Source organism: Grammomys surdaster, unplaced genomic scaffold (assembly GCF_004785775.1).
Source record: "Grammomys surdaster isolate TR1022 unplaced genomic scaffold, NIH_TR_1.0 220354, whole genome shotgun sequence".
Classification (NCBI taxonomy): Eukaryota; Metazoa; Chordata; class Mammalia; order Rodentia; family Muridae; genus Grammomys; species Grammomys surdaster.
The window spans coordinates 2,662-20,268 of record NW_021624345.1 but is presented as its reverse complement, the minus strand read 5'-3'; the positions used below and the strand labels follow the sequence as shown (position 1 = coordinate 20,268).

At 46.9% G+C, this 17,607-nt stretch overlaps 1 long non-coding RNA gene across 1 annotated transcript; it reads right to left on the bottom strand.

Moving 5' to 3' along the window:
• Positions 1–202: 202 nt before the first annotated feature.
• LOC114615996 lies at positions 203–10,607 on the bottom strand. Its single transcript, XR_003710567.1, has 2 exons — positions 10,493–10,607; positions 203–721 (listed from the first exon to the last, which is right to left on the bottom strand). It is a non-coding gene; the product is annotated as an uncharacterized LOC114615996 (long non-coding RNA).
• Positions 10,608–17,607: the final 7,000 nt, after the last annotated feature.

Below are 17,607 nucleotides of genomic sequence, written 5' to 3'. Positions count from 1 at the left end.
GAATAAATGTCTTAGGTGGTCTAGTCATATCCTTGGTGCTTTTGCAGTGTGCCCAGCTTGGTGGATTCATTTCATGAGGTTTCTTCAGTTTGTTTTATCTGCAAGATTTTTTTCTCTTCCCTAATAACAAGTTCCAAAGTAGAATAAGTTCCTTCTCTTTAAAATTTGTATGCAGGTACATGTATTTCCAAGATTTCAGTGCTTGAGTGAATTATAGAACTATTTAATAGAAATAATAAAACATTGATACAAATATAAAGACATGATCAATATAAAAGGCTTACATTTATAAAAAATACTTTTAGGTAACAGTTTTCCCCTGAGGGTTGACCACACAATGTTGCATCCATAAATATTGGTTTGCTCTATAGCTTGTCTTTCCAAAGTTCTGAGTTCATCTTGTGAAGGGGAGTGGTGGTGGCCCCAGTCATGTGACCTGGCTGGAGGTGGCCATCTCAGGTCGGAACCGGGCTTGACAGAATGAGAAAGAGAATAGCGTCGTCAGTGGGGCCTCCGAAAAATCTGGAGAAGATTTCTTTCTTCCAAATATGGAAGATACAAAGATCAAGGACCACAGGCTGGTGATGGGGACGTGAGGGCATCATATGACTGGCAGAGTGGGTCACTGGTTTTTCTGGACCCAGTCCCAACCATCTTCATTCTCTTTCCGGTTTTTCTCAGCTTCAATGATTTCTTTGTACCTTCTGCGGAAGAAGCCCATCTGAAAGATAGAAGAGGCTCTGTGTTAGGACTGCATTTGGATTCGAAGGCAGCCTGAGGCATGGGGAGGTAGGACCTAGCCCTTCCCAGGGCTGAGGATGCTAGAAGAATGTCTCAGGTTAGCACACTGACTTCCTGAAGTCTATCTCCCAGCAAGCTGTTCCTCACGTGAGCTGCAGCAACAGTGTTACCACAGCACTAGGTACTGGAGACCATCACTTACTGGAGGTTACTCAAAGGTATTTGGAGCGGTGAAAGAACACATGTCACAGTCATTTAAGTCTGATAAGGCTGCATTCTTCTAGACATCTGTGATAGACAAATGTACAGAGATAGTACAGCAAAGAATCTGACCAGCCATGGGAGAAGCCACCATTTTTAGAGCTGATTTGCTGTTTTTCCTCCTGCATATGTGTGTATATATGTATATGTGTTTAGTGTGTATGTGTTTATTTACATATATGCATATGTATTCATATGTTTTCATGTTTATGTGTACAGGTGCATATGTTTATGTGTGCATTGTTTATATGTATATATATATGTGTGTTTATTTGTATATGTATCTATGTGTATATGTACATATGTGTACAGATATGCATATATATATATGTGTGTGTGTGTATGTTTGTATATATATCTGTGTGCTTATGTATATGTGTTTATATGCTTGTGTTTGTATGCATATGTGTATATGTATATTATGTATTTATGTGTGGAGGTCAGAATCAGGTGGTGTTCCTCAGGAGCTGTCCACTTGGATTTTTGAAATGAATTCCTCAGTGGCCTGGACCATGCCAAGTAGGTCAGGCTGACCAGAAAGCTCCAGGGATCTGACGGTGACTACCTCCCCAGCACCAGGATGACAAGTGTAGGCCTGGCTTTATATAGGTGTTGGGATGGGCACAGGTCCTTACAGGTGTGTAGCAAGGACTTTACCAACTAAACTATGTCCTCAATCCTTATACAAACACTAATGTCCTGAGAGACAGCAGCCATCTTTGGAGCCATTTGACAAATACTGCTCTCACCTAACAAACTTGTAAAAGTATCCACAGGACCCCATTCCTCTTTGTCATCTAGAACCATCTCTCACGTCTGTGGCATTCATGGTCTATCTATGCTGGAGTCAACAGCATGGAGTCTCCCGGGGCTGGCTCTGCATCCTGACTCAGGTCTATGCTGGCGTCAACAGCATGGAGTCTCCCAGGGCTGGCTCTGCATCCTGACCCAGGCTGGCAGTTTTCTCCAGCTCAGTACTCAGAGGACTTCTCTATTCCAGCCCTGAGGCTGCTTTGGCCTGTGGCTTTTCCTACAAGGTAGGACGAGTGATTCATCTTACACAGTCACTTCAATTGCTACTGTCCAGCGTTTAAGCAACTTTTTCTAGCTTGTGGCGGTCAGTACCGATTTTCAACCTGAAAGGATGGCGAGTCACCTGGGAGATGGGGCTCTGGGGATAATTCATGGGGCGGGGGTGATCTTGACTGAACTGATTGCTGTGGAGAGAGCCATCTTTCAAAAACATATTTATTTTTATGTGCACGAAGTGTTTTGCCCACAAGTATGCATGTGCACCATGTACACTTCATAGGCCAAACCACGTGCTGAAAGGACTTAGAGCAGCTAATGCCATGGTGACACTCACATGCCTATGTCATTATGGATATCATTCTTGCCACCAACAAAGCCATGGCGCTGTCCCCTCCTGCAGACACCAGAACAAATTCTTTCCTCTCAAAGAAATCAATCCAGCTGCCCAAATAGCCTTGCAAACTCCACTCTCATCTCCAGAACCCCAGGCTCTAAGAGTACTGATCCCGATGGTCAACCTATGGGTGATTGTATGCAGGGGAGGCTGAGTTGCCACGGGTGTGCATTTCTTCCCCAAAAGGCCATTGCTTAAAAAGCACAGCACACTCCCGTGGCTGGGGAAGGCTGAGTGCATCAGTGCAGGAGAGGCATGCACATGTGGAATCAGGGTTGCCAGATGTCATAGAGAAGTTTACAAGGACCACTTCCCAACAGATGGCAGTAGAGGGTCTTATTCTAACAAACCCAGATTTTCAGGCAGATGAAGTAAAAGGTATAGAGAACAAAGGGAAGAAGATTGGGGAATGATTTAGTCATTTAGTATCTGCTTAGTATGTATAGGGCCATGGCTTCTGTTCTTAGCAACACACACACACACACACACACACACACACACACACGCCCCAAGAATGAATGGATGGATGAATGAATGAGTGAATGCATGAACATTAGTTTGTATGGCCACCACACTGTATGGTACCCTGTGCTAACTAGTGTTAGGTCCCATGCCTGAGACACCTGCCTTAATTATAACTCTTCACATATTCCCAGGAAGGGCGGCAAGATCCTTCAGCCTATCACAGCGTGTCATGAATACTGCTTGGCCACTCCTATCTGCCCCTACTGCCAGGATCTCACCCCCAGATGCCTGGGCATTTAGCAGACTTCAGAGTTAAATATCTGAGGGAGGAGTCAGGACTTCATCCATCTATGTGAGCAGAGGCCCAACCTCTGTCCTTCCTTCAGTCATCTTTACATCATAAAATTATACAAACAAGCAGACAGACTATCTGTCTACCATGAGAGATCATAAGGGTCATAATCAGAGTCTTCAGGTAAACTCTTGAGAATCACACGTGTGTGTGAGTGTATGTGTACAACATGTGTGTGCAAATGTATGTGTGTATGTGTACATGTATGTGTGTGTGTGTGTGTGTATATACATACACACACACACACACACACACATATATATTTTAAGAGAGTGTATCACTATATAACTCTGGCTGGCCTAGCATTTACTATGTAGACCAGGCTGGCCTCAGACTCACAGAGATCCACCTGCCTGGCTGAGAACCCAAATACTGAAGGGAGATATACAAAGTAAAAGCAAAAATTGACCCTGTTATTAACAGCTGACAAATCAGTAGCATGATACGTTTTAGTTTTAAAAATTGTTTCCTGGGCTGGGCTGTTGCTTTTGGCATGAGTCAGGCCCTAGATTCAACCCCCAGCAGTAAGTAACAAAGAGTTTTCCTTTTGCTTAAGGCATAGGGAGCAGATTTAAGAATACGTCTAAGGTATTAAACATGATGTTTTGATACATATATCTCATGAGAAGTGTCTACTGTGATCAGAATAAAAAACTCAGCCATTGGCTCATATGGTAACCTTTGTGTGTTAAGAAAGCTTCAGTGTTAATCTTAGCAAACTTCAAGGACCCGAGAAACATTTTTAATCCCATGTTAAAGTATGGATACACTGTAAAGCAGAGAAAATTATGAGATGCTCAACAACTTGCAAGATTTGATGTACTTTTCTCCCTTGCAAGCCTCCCTTGGGCATACATACCCAGCTTTTGTTAGCACTATTTGGGTATTTGGGAGAAAATTCTGGAAAGTCTTGGGCGGTCCACCCTGAGCCTTCTGGGAAATGATTAACAAGTAGCATATTCTGTACCCATAGCGACCCCACACTTCCAACCCAATGCAGTCAGTTATTTTTCCTGAGTCCTTTCTGGAATCTTCCGAGGAGCGGTCAGATGTTTTTTTTTATAATTATCCTGTTTGAAGGAGAGGCATGCCTCACTTCAAGGTTTATTTAGCTGGAGGCCTGGAGAAGCAGAGTACCTTCTAGTCCTGACAGAAGTCTGAACCCCCAAAGGGTAGCTCCCCATAGACTAACAGGATGTGTCTCCAAGCCTGCCAGAAAACTGGCAGATTCTTCCTGAGCAGCTTGGTTAGGTGGATGCGGGGTGATTCAATACAGCCAGAGAAAGATGAGAACAAACCCAGTTCTGAGGTATTCAGTCCTGTGGTCCAGTCCACTTCAGGGTGATACGTGTGACAGACTACTCCAGGGCATCTAGTCTTTTGGAGGTGCCCATCTGTGCACTGGCCTTTGGGGTATCTCTTGGCCAGCCATTCCAAGGACCTTGAACGCACTCTTCCTTTGGACTGGCTCTGGACCTTGTGTTTATGGGCCTCTCAGTTACTTGACTGTTTAGATAGCATGTCTCCATCTCGAGATGTCGAGGATATAGTATTAGACCAATATTTATCTCCAAATATAAACCAGTCCCTCCACACATTTCAGGCACATGATTTTCAATGGGGTTGGGGTGGGAGTGTGTATCTGTGTGTGCATGTGTCTATACACTCTTTTGAGAAGTCTGGTTTGGAGGTAAGTTGCTGACCCCAGTGGCCTCTGGAGTAGCTGCCAAATCTTACACATTCTCTGTGCCACTCCGAAGATGTCCACTGTTAATTATTTTTTTGTTGTAAGTTGCTAGTGATGTTCTCCAATAAAAACCATGTTTTCTAAGAAAGCTTGAGAATACCAGGCTCTTGGAAGGGTTCTGGCCTCTGAGTAGCTCTTTTCAGGGGAAAGGGGAGCCAAACCCTTTCTGCACCCTCCCTCTCTGTCACTTGACCAGTCGGGATTGGGTCCTCCTGGTGAAACAATGGCATGCTGTTTCAAATCATCTGGTTTTGGAAAAAGTGTCAATCAGAAAAGAAAAGAGATGGAGGATCCTTGGATGATGGCAGGGGGTGAGCTCCTTCACTGAAGGATTGGCCTGTGCGCCTGGCAAACTGCAGACAGGAAGAGATGGTCTGGGGAAAGGGAGAGGGGGAGGCAGAGAAGCGTTTTTCTCCTAAAGGGCAAATGCCCAAGAATCTCTTTCTGCTAGCTCAGGCTAGTTAGTGTACTGAGCTGAAGGTGTTTCTCAGACATGCTACCCCATGCTCTTGTGTCTCTGAACGATTCAACCTTCCCATAAACAGGCCTCTAGGAAGAGGCACCGGGCTGGGTTGTCTTCCAACTTGGCTAGGAGCTGGCGCAAGTGAGAGGGAATGCTTTTGGATTTTCTCCCTTGAAAGAGTTTCATGTTTCAAAGTCTTCCTCCTGCACAGTGGTTTGGCAGGCTACTGTAACCCTCGCACATCAAGTTTAAATTACAGCTCCCCGTGTCCGCGGACGGCACAGCCCTGAGGAGGTTGATTAGGATCCATTTCAGCTTAGCTTGGGGCCTTGCTGTGGATTTTGTGTAGGAGCCAGGTCCTTTTGCCGCCAAGCGTGAGAGAGTCTGGGCCATGAGCAGGTCCTTTAGGAAGGTTTTGGGGAGCAGTAATGGCAGGGGTTGGGGGAAGGCTGGGTGGGCTGAGCGCAAGGGCTGGGGCTTAGCATCGTGGAGAAGGCATTTGTGGGACCTAGAGGGGCTTATATTTCAGAAAGATAGGAACCTTACAGGACACATGTCACAAGGCTCAGGGGCTGTGAACCAGGCCAAGTCATATTTGATCCTCTCTGCCACTAGAGTACCTTTCTCACAGGTTTTAAGAGAGTATGAGGTCTGTTGTTTGCCTCTCTTCCCAGTTACTGCCACCTAGCAGGGACCCGATGCTACCTGTTGAATAAAGACGTTGGCCACCTGTGAGTGTGAAGTGTGTAGACCCACAGGCCTGTGTATCACTATGAATGCCCCAGCTGAGCTTTCAGTGTCGCACCAGGATTTGTGTTTAGAGCACGCAGCTCTGGGACAACCGTTTTTGGCTCATGTGTATAAGACACAGATGACCAACCACAGGCAACAGCACCCAGAGGTACTCTGAATGGGAACTCAGAGGTCTCTTGGATACTTCAGTGGGTAAAGTAGCTTACCACTAAGCCTGAGGGCCTGTGTCCAGTCTCTAGGACCCAATGGCAGAAGGAGAGGACCCATTCCTGCAAGTTGTCCACAGACCAACACACCCTCCCCCAACTCCCCACAAAATAAATATTTTACAAGATTAAAAAATAGAAGGAAATAGGTGTTTCTCTACAGGAAGAGAACCTGACCTCTGGCCATCGATCCAGTATGTATTTCCTGGCCAGCTGGGTGGCAGGTGGCAGCCAGTGGCTTCCCTGGAGGGGAGTGGAGGGGATTACACATAGAGTATGGTAATAAGCCCAAACTGGTGAGGTCAGACAAGCCAGATGTCGGACTGGACTTAAGCCAGATTCAGCTGGCTTCTCTGTACTGTGCCATCAGTATGATATTAAACCTGATACCCATAATGCATTATTTTTAGGTGGTAGATATAGGAATCAGAGTTGACAACATGTCTGTAGCCTAATATGCAGTGCTTAACCAAGACTTTTTTCTCATGCTCTCCCATCCCTCTTTGTGTAAGAGCCAGATGCCTGACGGTAGGCAACCCTCTCACATGAAGACTATACTGAGATTTTAAAAAAATATATAATTAATTTTTGTGCTCTCATGTGTCCACATGTACACACCGGAGTGTACACATGGAGATTAGGTGACAACTTGTCCCTTCTTCCACCCCGTAGGCTCCAGGGAATTTAGGTTGTCTGGTTTGGCAGCAAGCACCTTTGCAGGTCGAGCCATCTTATCAGCCATACTTTTATTTTTAAAATTAATTTAATGTGTAGGCATGGGTGTGTGCCTGAGTGTATATATGTGCATATGTATGTGTCTGAGTGTACACATGTGCATATGTGTGTGGCCAAGTAAATACAGGAGCATGGGTGTGTGCCTCACCTTCTGAGCAAACCCGTGTTTGTACTGAAATAACAGCTCAGTTGAGAAAAGTCCCCTTGAGGCAGGGGAGCAGGGTGGAGAGCCAGGTCTAGAAAGCTTTACACGAAGGCTGCCAAGTTAGCACATAAAGGAACCAGTTGGCAAAGTCGAAGGCTGGAAACCCTCAGGAGAAGGCCAGCTAGAACCAGTTGGGACCACTGCAGAGGTGTCTGAAGGTGTTCATTCCAATACTAAAACACCACTCCTTGGTGGCCAGAATCCTGAGGTCTATCAGCTGACAGGATTCTAGAAGGTAGGCATTATGTGCCATCATGGACTTAGAAAAAGATGAAAGTCTTTATAACAAGGGTGCCCCAACCAACAGTTATCAAAATTCACCTAACTCCTGTGCCTCATCTCAAGCAGGAGCTTCCAGATAACTCCACGTCAGGAAGGGAACCATGGTTGTGGAGATCAATAAGGAACAGTCGGCTCTCCTAGGCATCAGAGGGCAGCTTGCTTTTACCTACATTCACTCTGACCTAAGTACCAACAAGGCACAGGGATACATAACCCACCACCCTGGACCCTCACCACCTGGCACTGTACTCATAACCGTGATGACGATGGCAAGTTCTATGTAATAATATTTTAAAGCAGGGAAGAAGTATGTGTATCCTCTCTCTTGCCCTGCAAAGAAGAATGGCCCCACCATGTGGTATGTGCAAGTTTGCCCTTCAGTTCCGTCCTATAGAAAAGAGGCTATGACCTGCAGCTTGTGTGTGGTTCTTATCGGGGACCATGGCCTATCACCACACTCTCTAAACAAAGCTATACTGGAAGGCAGGCATTAAGAGGCAGGAGAGCACAGGTAATATGATGTTCCCGGGGTGGCGAGCTCAGTGGGGTGGCCATTAGGAGGTCATGTGACCTATATAGTGGAATGGGAATGGCCACAGCACTCCCTGCGCTGTGTCTGGGCCAAGAGTGCTTTATTCTCACTCCAAAAGCCCACAGGAAGGCAGATGTTCACCCTCTCAACCCACCTCTGGCCTTTTCAGATTCCAGACACTGAGCCTTGTTCTCCACCCCTAGGCCAGAGGCCCTCTCAGCAGGAATGAGCTGGAGATGAGGGAGACCTAAGAGTGTATCTGGCCATGAAGGGTAAACAAATGGCTAATTGGAGGAGTCAAAAAGAGGAAATACCTGCTGTTGGCACATAGACAGGAAAATGAACACTTTGCTAAACCTACCGCGACTCAGGGTGGCATTTCAGGAGGGCAGCTTACGACGTGAACTACATCCCTCTGTGCCTCCATCCCTAGGGTTTCGCTCTAAGGACACAGTGAAGGATTTGCTCAACTTTCTGGTTTTAAGATCAATCACACTGGCATTGTTACAAGCTGTGTTCAGCCAGGGACAATATTGATTCTAGGGCTAGAGGGACTGCAGACTACAGAGTAGGCACTGGCATTAGGATGTGGCTGGGAATGGACTCCTAACAACATGGGGAGAAGTTTACAGTATTGCTGCCAGGGAACAACAGGCTGTCAGATAGCACAAGGGACATCTGACATGTGTGGGAATGGAGGACGGACATATTTCCATGTAGTGCCCTCATATGTGTTTCCTTCAGTCTCCATACCCTCTTTCAAGTAAGGTACCACTGGGTTTAGAACAATGGAGCTGACCATCAACCTGAGGAAAGTATGTTAAACACAGTTCTCCCGGAGCTGTAGGCTGTCTACATATGCTAAATTGCATTTGGTATACAGTTTTCCAGATTGAGTGTTGAACCCACAGGGGCAGAGGAGGTGGCTCAGTTGGTAAAGTACGTCCTGGGCAAGCATGAAGAACTGAGTTCTGATCTGCAGAACCCACGTGAAAAGATGCCAAGCATGCTGGTCCTGGTTTATAACTGGGTAGGCAGAGACAGGCAGGCTGTTACTATTCCCTGGCCAGCCATTTTAGTCTCATCTGTCCACGCCAGGCTAAAGAGAAACCACCTTTCAAAAACAAGGGTGAAGGGCTGGGGAGATGGCTCAGTGGTTAAGAGCACTGTCTGCTCTTCCAGAGGTCCTGAGTTCAATTCCCAGCACCGACATGGCAGCTCACAACTGTCTGTAACTCCAGTTCCAGGAGATCCAAAACCCTCACACAGATATACATGATGGCAAAACACCAATGCACATGAAATAAAAACAAATTAAAAAGCAAAACAGCAACAAAACCAAGAAGGGGGAGGCAGGTGAGTTGATTCAGAGGTAAAGGCGCTTGCCACCAAGCCTGACAGTCAGCATTCTGTAGCCTACATGGTATGAGAGGACAGGCTCCTGAACATTGTCCCTCTGATGTAGGCTATGGCACACACGTGTGCTGAGCATATGAATGTGCACAGACAGGAACTGAACCCACGACTCTCACTTTAGAAGTACCTCATCTGAACATATACTGGGTATATGGGTGGATAATTTAACTAGCAAATTGTCAATGAGTAAGCTGACCCATGAGAAAGCCTCCCTCACATCTTCGGAGAAACAGGCCAAGCTGGAGACAAGCCCATGCTCACCACAGCCCTTTCCAAGATGTAACCCCGGGTGACACTTTATTTAGCATTATCATAGTTGAGCAATGCATACTGTTTTGTAATCCCAAAGAAACTAAGTATTTGGATTTAAGTCACCCACCTGTATTAATCTCAGAGGTTTTTCCTGTAATAGGCATTTGCATTGTGCCCATGAGATAACTCAAAGCAGGGTGAAAGCCAGCCGCCTCGGCCTGGTTGTGTATGCCTCCTTACCTATGGGTCAGGCTCTACTTGTCTCTTAATGAATGCCCATATAAAAATCCACAGTACCTAAGCTGTCATTGCCCTCCAGGCCAAAATCACAGATAACACTGTCTTCAACTGTAGTCACCTCGGAAAAGCACTGTACCACCCATCATGAGATCGCTTCCCCTGCAGGAGCAATCATCTCACCGGAACCCGACTGACCTCCTGAAAAGCCATGGTGGCAGTGCCACTTAAGTCCCTTCTCTCTCTAAGGCGATCCAAGAGGAGGCACGATTCCATCTTCCACCTGAAGGGGCCGCTAGACCTCCTCTATACCTGTACTGTGCAGGGAAACATTTCCCAAGGTTCCCCAGCCCTCAAGAGGCCTGAGAACTGGTGTCCTGAGTAGGAAATCAGCCGGCCCTTGTGCTCTCCAGACTTACCTTCCACAGTAGCACAGCCAGCAGCAGAAAAATGAGGATCCCCACCAGCAAACTGATGGCGATGATCCACCCCACAACATAGCCACGGGGTTCCAGATTGTGCAAGGCCTCGAAGACCACCTAGGAGATAGCACAAAGGTAAGAGCATGAAACCGAGGTTCATGTCTGGAAAGGGCTGTATTGATAATGGCCCTGACTTCAAATATCACAAACTGAACAAGAGTATGGTGGAGAAAGTCAGGAATTAGATGACAGTCTTCTATCTCGCATTCGGCTCTGAAGAATGCCGGGTTTCTCACTCAGACAGTGCCGATCTGTCACTTAGTGTGGAATTACTTGGATTAAGCCACTGTCTCAAATCTCACAGCTGTGCCAAAACTGTTAAAAAGAATTTACTCACGATGTGTTGTCATTTCTAACCTGAGCCAAACGCAAGGAGGCTATGATGATTTGGAAGAAAATGGCTCCCAGAGGCCCATAGGGAGTGGCATGGCCAGAAGGTGTGGCCTTGTGGGAGTGGCCTTGTGGGAGTGGGAGTGGCCTTGTGGGAGTGGGTGTGGCCTCGTGGGAGGAAGTGAACATTGGGGGCAGGCTTTGCCCTCTCAGATACCCAAGCCATACCCGGTGTGGCAGTTCACTTCCTGCTGCCTGTGGCTCGAGATGCAGGACTCTCAGCTCCTTCTCCAGCACCGTGTTTGCCTGTAGGCCACCATGTTTCCTACCATGATGATAATGGACTAAGACTCTGAACTGTAAGCCATCCCCAATGAAATGTTTTCCTTATTAAGAGTTGCCTTGGTCATGATGTCACTTCACAGAATAACTAAGACAGAAGTCTTATCCCACTGAGGCACAGTTGTTTGTTTTTATTTATATGTATGTGTGTATCTGTGTGTGTGTATGTCACATGAATGCAAGTGCCCTCAGAGGATGTCAGATTCCCTGGAGCTGGAGTTACAAAAGGTCGTGAGCCTCCTCATGTGGGTGCTTGGGTTCTCTTTAAGAACAGCAAGTGCTCTTAACTTGAGCCATCTCTCCAGCCCCAGAGGCATACTCCTCAACTTTGAAGGACATCCATTGGTGTCATGGAGCTGTCCTAGGTCAGCGAGGAAGGAGAGCAGAGTGATGTGTGCTGGGGTGGGGTGGGATAAACAGTTATCCATGAGACAGTCAGGCTCTATGGTTTCACATGCAGAACACCGAATCCAGAACTTGTCTTAAGGGAAATTCAGTAGAGCAGAAAAAGCTCTTCCAACATGGAGAGTAGCTAGAGAAAACAGCCTCCGAAATCCAGCAGGCACCTTGGGGGATGGGGTGGTGTAGTCAGCAGCCAGGTTGAGGATGTGGTGGTGTAGTCCACAGCCAGGTGGTTTTTCTGAGCTTGGTTTTTCAAACCTGTGAATCAGGAGCACTTCAAGCCCTCCCTAGAGGTTCAGGCAAAAGTCAGCCAAAACTTCTGGCAGACAAGAGTCCTGAGGCAGCTGTGAACTCAGTGTGGGATTAGCTATAAGGTCCAGGACACTGAACTGAGTCCTCTTGGCAAAGCCACGTTGGAGGTCTGGTTTCGTGGATACAGAGATGAGAGTAGCCACTACAGTTTAGTCTGACGAGTTTCGTAAGAATGCCCTGTCATGTCCCTGGAATGCTACTTTGTGTCTTTGTTTTTCTCACAGCGATGTCCTTGGACCTTTTGGATGTGAGCTTTAGGCCTTGGCAGATCTGTCTTTTACATCCTGACTGCAACAGACTCATCTGTGAGTGATCTGAGTGCCATGCAGTATGCTGAGGAAGCCACAGCACAGATTAAAAGCAAATGATTTAAAAAAAATGCATGAACGGAAACAGGAAGGGGAGCACACTGAGCACATAGTGTGGTGACATACATACTGACTGGGAGCACATGGAGCACATAGTGTGGCGACATACTGACCATCAGGACCAGGGGCCCAGACAAGCCTTCATGCCTCTCTAAGCATCTTCATCTCCCTCCTATTTCTACACATGTCACTGCCCCAGTTCAGGCCCAGCCTTCTCATAAATGTGGCACTAGGTCAGCTCCTCACAGTATCCTTAGCCATTCATTTTGTTCTCCAAGAACGTAGGTCCTGACAGGACACCAGTAATCTCACTGTGTCAACTGGGAACATCAAACTCAGGACACTGAGCCTTAACAGTCTGCTGTCCTTCCTTTCCAGTAAACCTCCTATGTGAGAAGTATCGCACGCTGTGACTTTATGGCATCCAGATCGTAACATTAACTACATAACGGTTAATCACAAAACAGAAGAGCAGCATAAGCTACTAAAAGTGAAAAACTTGCTGGAAGCTGTTTCCCATGCCTTTAATCCCAGCTCTAGGGAGGCAGAAGCAGGCGGATCTCTGAGATCAAGGCCAGCCTAGTTTACAGAGCAAGTTCTAGTATAGCCAGGGATACATAGGGAAACCCTGTCTTGACAAAACAAAAACAAATAAATAAACAACACCCAGCAACAACAAAAAAACTGTTCTATAAATTATATCTGTCTACATGTGTGTGTATTTATGTTTCTATGTGTAGTATGTGAATATGTATGGATACAGGTATATATTTACTTTTTGAGATAGGGTCTTATTCCATAGCCAAGGCTGGTCTGAACTTACTGTATAGCTCAGTGTATGTAGCCTTGACTTCACAGCAATCCACCTGTGTCAGTCTCCTAAATGCTGGGATTGTAAGTATAAACTACCACATCTGGGTTGGTGCACAGCATAAAATTTTTATTTGTTTAGTTTTAGCATATAGGCATTTTACCTGCATGTATATCTGATATCAATTATATTCCGAGTGCCTCTGCAGAACAGAGAAGGCACTGGATCCCCTGGAGCTGGAATTTGAGGTGGCTGTGAGCTCCCATGTGATTGCTGGGAATCAAAGCCACTTCCCTTCAAAGAGAAGCCAGTGCTCTTAACCACTGAGCCACCTTTACCTGGATGCACAATATTTTAACAAATTAAAAACATGACTCTCGAACAAATATATAGTGAGTATAAGTCAAAGACACCAACCGTTTATGGGATCAGCAGGAGGTGGGCTTAACGTGTGTATGTGTGCGGAAATCTGTTGAGTAAATCAGACTCAAAACTGGCCAATACTCCGTAGGATGATGATGTACTTTGAGGTTATATTTTTGGTCAGATAGAAATTACTTTCATCCTCACTGATAATCATGCATAACTTACAGAGCAGCCTCCCAGATATCTCTGAAGGGACAAGATGTTTTTAAGGGACAAGAGCCTGTTACTACACAGAGACCCTCAGAGGGTAAAGACTCTCCCCACCCCTGGCTGGGTATTGAACCGAGGGTACTGGACGTCCTAGGTAAGGACTGCACCACTGAGCTCCGACCTTCTATCTTAACTCTCCTCCTGACTGCGTATTTGTGGCTCTGGGTAGAGACCAGGCCACAAGGGGAAGAGTTCTGACCACTAACTGACCACTAAATCAGAATGTGGTGTGCACCCAAGGCCACCACAGGCACGGGTCGCTTCTATGAGAGGGTCAGCTGTGTATCACCCTGACCATTCTTGCTGGCTGTTTAGAAAGACCAGTTCATCTACAATAATACGTGTGTGTGCATATGCGTGTACATCTGTATGTATTCAGATGGGGCTCTGGGAATCTTAAGGGATATAATTAGTGGTCAGTGAAAAGAATGTGGTACTTTGGACATCTTGCTCATTTAAAATATTATCTTCCATGGCTGTGGGGTTCTCTTGGGGACCAAAGATTCTGGGGAGTCCCAGATATCCTGCTCCTGATTCAACCAAAGCACATTTTTATGCTGATGTGGCTTCTGTCCTTTAACGTGGTGATGCTGATAATTATGACGGAGACAGGGAACCACTGATTCAGAGTACGGATGGGGCTTCCTGCCTCTTTGGCCCAATCTTGTCTCCTGCCTTTGCTGGCTTAGATGTGTCTTCACATGGCTCTCTCCTCGTTAGCCAGGATACTTCCTCATGCCTGGCAAGCTCATTCCTCTCCAGCTTCCAGGCCTCAACCCCCAATCTGAAAATGAGTCTGTTGAAGATGGCTCAACTAGAAACAACACCCCCATTAGTTTCTTTGTTGGCTGACATCCTTACTGTCCAGTGGTCGGCTCTAGGGTGGATGGTATGGCTACGCCCACCTCCTCCCTCATTCTATCTCCAGTGCCTACCACAGCACCTGGCCCTTAGTAAGCCTTCAGATGTATTCGCCAAGGGACTAGATGGAACTGTTGAGAAATATAGCTTGTGTGTCTGGAAAACTGCACTTGGAGTTTTTTTTCAGTTTCTGATGGGCAGAGCTTGATTCTCCTCTTTGGTGGTGGACAAAGAGGAAGAACCACGGGCCATCTGATGGTACGGGAGGGGTGGTGATGACACCATACATTACAACATAACTTGAGGGTTAATGTGGAAAAGCTTTCGATACAGAGGGTATTTCTAACTATAATCGTCTACCACTGATTTGTGATAGCGAAGCTGCGACTGAATGAATAGCAATACAGCCAAGGACTGGCAAGCCGTATCCTCTGGAACAAACTGTTTGTGTTGTGTCAGTGGATGGTCCCTTTGGCTGAGATTCTCTGGTTTGCTTCTTTGGTTGAATCAGTGCTGGGAGCAGTGGGAAGGGACAGGGCACTGAGAAGTTCCTGTATTCCAGCCATTCTTCTAGAAGCTTCCTTACAATTAAAAAAAAATTATGTGTAAACAGGTGTGTTTACTTGTCTGTCTGAGCACCATGCATGCAGGTGACTGAGGCGGCCAGAAGAGGGCGTCATATCTCCTGGAGCCGGAGTTATAGGAGGATGTAAGCCACCTAATGGGGCTGGAAATTGAACTCAGACGCTCTGCAAAGGCAAAAAGTGTTCTTAACCTCCGACTCATCTCTCCACACCCTTCTAGAAGCTTCTTACTGGTGTAGTTGACGCCTTCCAACATCTCCAGGGAAACAGAAAGCAGCCCTGCCATGTTATAAACAAGAGAACAGAGGCCAGGAACTTAGCACCTCCAGAGTTAGGATGTCAACTTGGGAGTTTCTGATTCCTAAGAGAAGGCATGAAGGAAAAAGTTAGAAGCCCAGGACTGACCTTCTGGAAGGAGGGGTACATGTACTTGGAATGTACTATCCTGACTGACTTGGCAGGGCAAGTTTATTCAGGGATGTACACAGGATGCAGGAAGGAGGCTTTCTTCTGGGGTCTGACTTAGCTTGAGGATGGAGAACTCCAGTTTAGAAGAGGAGATCAGGGTCCAGGGGACAGGAATTGGCTGGGCTGCACAGATATCTCACAGTTTAAACAAATAGCTTGAAATAAGCCAATCAATTCCTTTTCTTCTGAGCATCTTTGCTTTTGTCTCAGCTCATTCATTCAGAGTGGTCTGGCGCCTCACCAACACACGACTGAGTGGTTACAAGGCAGAGAGAAGGGACCCTCAGGCTGTGAGTCCAGCAGCCCAGATGCTATCCTTGGCTCACCCAGTGTGAGATCTTGGGCAAATCAATTATTTTTTCCCAAGTATCACGGACTCCTTTCCTGAGAGAAAGGGCTTACTGGTTCTCACACGGGGAAGAGAACCATAGATTTTCTAGGGACTTCTATGAATCAATGATCTGTATCCCTACATGCAGGAGGGACACATGGTTCCGTGGTAGAAGACAAAGGCTCCAAATATATTTCCTATCATGCCAGCCATGAAGCATGGCTCACTCCAGCACATTCTTTTTTGTTTGTTTGTTTTAAGACAGGTTCTTGCTGTATGGCCAAGGCTGCCCTCAAATTCAAAATCCTTTTGCTTCTGCCTCCAAAGTGCTGGAACTACAGGTGTGAATCACCACACCCAGCTCAGATTAGTTCTCGGAAGAGAACAAAGCACACACCACTCGACAGTCATCTTAGGACAAGGCTCTCATGCTCTCTCATTAGGATGCTTGCCTGTGGCAGGAAGCTTCCACCAACACGTGGTCCAAGTGTTTGAACTATGACTCCTGCTCAGATGCCAGCTTAGCTGACTTGCTGTGCCCTTTATGACTCCTGAAGCACACGGAAAGGGACAGCTGTCACTACCGATGGCCCAGTGTGCGATCTTCTCCCCATGCTGTAGAACATCCCTTGCATGAGTCATAGGGAAAGATGGGCTCCTGTCCATGCCAGAGCAGCAGATAGCACCAGTGACCTGGTCCCCAGTGTCTAGACTCTAGAGCAGATGATGAGGACTCAGTAGCCCCAGAGTCCAGAGCACTGAGGTCTTCCTGTGGCAGGACTCAGCACTGCCCTGCATCATCAAGTGTCCTGACTCCTCCTACCCCTCTCTCTGGTTCTCCAGGCAGTTCCACAAACTCGCAGGTATGTGGAAGTCTAGCCCACTTTGCTTCTGCCAAAGCAGGGAAGGGTAGGTTTCTGCTGCTGACCTCAAGGTGGCAGTCAGGTGCACATACCCTGACAAGCTCATCCAGTTGTGGGGCGGTGGGCTGTGAGAGGCAGCTGGGTACCTGGTCGAGCAGTCTTCGAACCCTGGAGACCCTCAGGGATGGTAGGGGTTTGGCCTTGATCCTGGGCCCCCTGACTGCTTTCACATAGCCACAGCCCTCTACAGCCCCTTCCACAGAGAGGTTTGTGGCCATCGGTAATGTACCACAGGTAGAGGGCGTGACTATAGGCCACAGAGCCTCAAGACATCTCCATATTCATGAGATACCTAAAGGCCAGAGGGAGTAACCAATTAAGCCTTCCTTCCCAGACCTGACTCTTTGAAAAAGGTATTTAACCTCAGGCCTGCTCTGAGAACACAGGGTATAGCTTCATCCATTTTCCACCATGACAGTAAAGATCTTAAGACCATATCTTAAGACCTGGACTACCTTTCTTCTTTGGGGCTCACCGTAGGGAACCATGGAGAAGGTCTTCAACTAAAGAGCTGCTGTCTAATCTCCCCGACAACGACCTCTCTATGTTTTGAGCTACCTCACCCTTTCAGCTGCAGGTCAATCCAGCCTATAGGCCTCTCAGCGGTGCCTGAGAGCCCAAGGCCTGAGACCAGTCGGTTCCCAGCTGCCTCCTGGCCCAAGGACCCCCAACGCAAGAGCTCTG